Source organism: Poromitra crassiceps (genome assembly GCF_964638095.1).
Source record: "Poromitra crassiceps genome assembly, chromosome: 20".
NCBI classification, from domain to species: Eukaryota; Metazoa; Chordata; class Actinopteri; order Beryciformes; family Melamphaidae; genus Poromitra; species Poromitra crassiceps.
The window spans coordinates 18,015,255-18,018,914 of NC_139637.1; positions in this window are offsets into that span (position 1 = coordinate 18,015,255).

The window sequence follows — 3,660 nt, forward strand, 5'->3', positions numbered from 1 at the left end:
ATCACATTGCTTTTCACCCCTCATCGTAAGCCAATCACATGGCTGTTGTCCTATTAAATATGCTTGTTTCTATCCATTCAGCCTCCCAACCTTGCTGCTGACAGTCTCGCACCCTCCATCTCTCCTTCTCCACCCAGTTTTCACAGACCCGTCAGATTCTTCAGTCTGAAGAGTCTAATCAGCTTCAGAAGGAGAGGCAACACCATCACCACCACCAGTATCTAGACTCTACAGGGGGATCTATCTGGTTGCTGCTCATGGCTGATGCAGCTCTATCTCAATGTCTCCCTGTGGTGTCTAAGCGCCAAAGACTATTATCAATACCTCATTCTCATCATGTTTTCTGTAATGCATCATTAATTCACTATTGTAATAAATATTATTGTATTCATTCTCTGGTATCTATTCTCTCCTGATTGAAATATATTGCTGCTCCGCACCGGGCCGTCTCGGCAGCATTAGGACAGTGTCCAGTTCTGGACCGGGTCTTCAGCTCTGCAGTCAGTTAGTAGAGTTTGTTCAATACAAGACATATCAATTTCTCTCCATCTTCAAGTAAACGTCTGGGCTGTGGTCACAGGCTTATTCCTGTCTCATAGACCACACATGGGCAACATACGGGCCCCAGGGTCAGAACTGGCCCGTGGACCGTCTCAATCGGGCCTGTAACGTCCTCACAGGAAAGCAAAACGACCCCCCCAAAAAAATCAATAAAAGGTGATGAAAGAACAGAGTTAGTATGAAAGCTTCAAAAAAGAGCAAAGTTGAATCTGAATGTTGCATTTTTGCATCTAAATATTTCGTCACAGGTGTGTGTTCAAAGGCGGTGCATTTGATCTTTGATGCGAGAAGAGTATCACCGTGTTCAAGGAACAGACGTTTCTCGACCAAAGATGCTAACTATGCCACAACCTTGTCATCGCAGGAAAGTGAATCAAAAGCCCCTGGAATTGTCTTCCAACTTAATTGCCAGGTATAATCTTTTTTTTACAAAGCAGTCGACCATCCGAGAATCGGCAGCTACATGCTGTCACGCACGCTTGCGAAACACGAGTTTCTCTGATGGCGAATTCTTTTTGAAAGACTGTTTGTGCCCTGACAACAAAGCTCAGTTGGAAAATGTCAGTCTGTCTCATTGCACAGTCACTCAGCATGTGAAATGTAAAGTAATTGGCCCTTGACTTGTGGAAACAAGTGTTGCCTGCCCCTGTCATCATAGACTAATAATACCATTTACAGATTGCTTGTCCCACTTCTCGGGCCAAACTTGTCCCACTTTATTCACCTTACGTTCCAACACAGGGGTCAGCCAGTTACTTCCTGTTGTGTTTACACTTCCTGTGACAGTATAGTAGTGACCAGGTAAAACAGACAGTGTTTTGAACAGGAAGTCATAACACAACTGGGTCAAGTGGGCGGGGCTATTACATAAGGTAAATAGAGAGCCAAAGTGGAACGTCAACTTCCTGCTTCAACACTGTACCAGAGATTTTCATCCGCCATTTATTTTCCCAGACATTTTGTAAAATACTTATAAAAATAGTTGTACTTGTTCAAACCAAACGGTTCAGATATATTTAGAAACAGGAGAGACCACATAACATTTCACTCAGACCGAAACGTAAAAGAATTGCGGATTTAAAGAAAAAAAATCGATGTAGTTTTTTTAAAGTTTTGGTCTGAGTGAAATGTTTTATGGTCTCTCCCGATTCTAAATATAGCTGGACCGTTTGGCTTGATGAAGCAAAACTATCTTATAAGCATTTTACAAAATGTCTATGGGAAAATAAATGGCGGATGGAAATCTCTGGTACAGTGCTGAAGCAGGAAGTAGGCGGTCACTCTGCCTCTCTATTACAAACCCGGCGTACAGGACTCATCACTGACTGCACACTGTACCATCTGCTCGGATGCTCTTCACTTGCTATGCGCAGGGTGCAGCACTGCAAAGACATTCTAGGCAGGTTACTATTTGTACAAAATACCTACAATCCTAGATCCAATGATTGGCTACGCTTAACGGGAATGGTTAGACTAGGCTAGACTCAATCTAGTCTCATCTCTCTAACCAACACTTAACAGAAGTCTTTACCAGAAAATTGTTCTTGCTGCAATGCATAACAATTTGCCCACGTCTTGATGCCTCTTTGTCGGTATGTGTTCTAGCCTACATTATCTGTGTACATTATGCAGCCTCTTCTTCTGATGCGTGGGCGTACCGTTTGTCATGTATTGTTTTGTACTTTACTGTATGTAATCGACGTGTACTAGAGGTGTCACTTTGCGGCCTTCTTGGCCAGGTCACGATTAAAAGAGATTTTTGTTTGTCTCATTTTCTCCCCCCTGATCAAATAAAAGTAAACAAAAATCAAATCATACTTTCTCCTGCCTCTCTAACACACACACACACACACACACACACACACACACACACACACACACAGCAGACATGATGATTAAACAAAATTAATTAACACCAATTAAGGGATAAAGCAAATCAATTGGCGATGCTTGTGGTTGATGCTGACCTAAACGTTAATCACATTATATAAGCCATGCATAAATTATATCATCACAAAACAAACCCCATGCATTTTAATCCCACCCATTTATATCAGGGCAAGCATTGTGCCAAATACATCAATAACTAATTTCATACATCAATAATTTCACACTCCAGTCCACACAGTGCATTCATTGTCCTCGTCCCTGGCTCTATTGCTCTATCTCTATTGGCTCTTCTGTCAGCAGCCAGCAGACACCTGAGCTGTCTGCTGGCTCCTGATCGAAGGTGGCGTTTAGTTGGCAGCATGGGGAGAGAAGCTGTGACACCGGGCTCCTCTGCTGGACCCGGCCAAGACCGGCCAGACGCCAGCTGTGCTCCTCCTCATTATGCAAATGGCCTCACACCAAGTGAGGACCTCTCATTACAGATCATAATAAACAGACTGAGACAGAGAGCTGAGGACACACGAGTGCTACAAGTCGGCCTCTGTTAGAGAAAAGCAAAGTCGTTTTAGCGGCTCAGGAAGCACTGCTTTATTGATGTCTGATGCTTTTCTAAGGAGATGATCAGACTTCTTATCGAGGCACCATAGGGAGCCTGCTGACCGGCTGCTTTACCACCTGGTACGGGGATGCTTTACCACCCGGTACGGGGACTGCACTGACTGAGGAGGGTGAGGCGCTCGCCCCAGCTTGTCACCGGATGTGAACTGTAGGGGTGTGCCACCTTAGGCACCTCACGATTCGATTCGATTACGATTAAGGGTGCTACGATTCGATTATTAAACGATTACGATTAATCACGATTTTCGATGCATCTTTTTCACCAAACAGGATTTTTTTTAAGCAAGGTATATTTGTCAGTATCCATTAATTAAAGTAAACAAACAAATGTACCTCCATTATCTTCAGTTGCGACTCAAGTCCACGCATCACATGTTACAGCCACCCTGCATGCTTTCTTCAGTGATTCCAGTTTCCAGTACTTCGGTTTTGGTCTCGTTTAACAGTTAAGGAACTGCTTTCCGGGCGAAATACCGTATTTTTTGCAAAAAAAAAAAAAAAAAAAAATTGCAATTTTTTGCAAATCGATAATCGAACATTGTGAATCGATTTTAATCGTCACGTGACTAATCGCGATGCATCGATTATAAG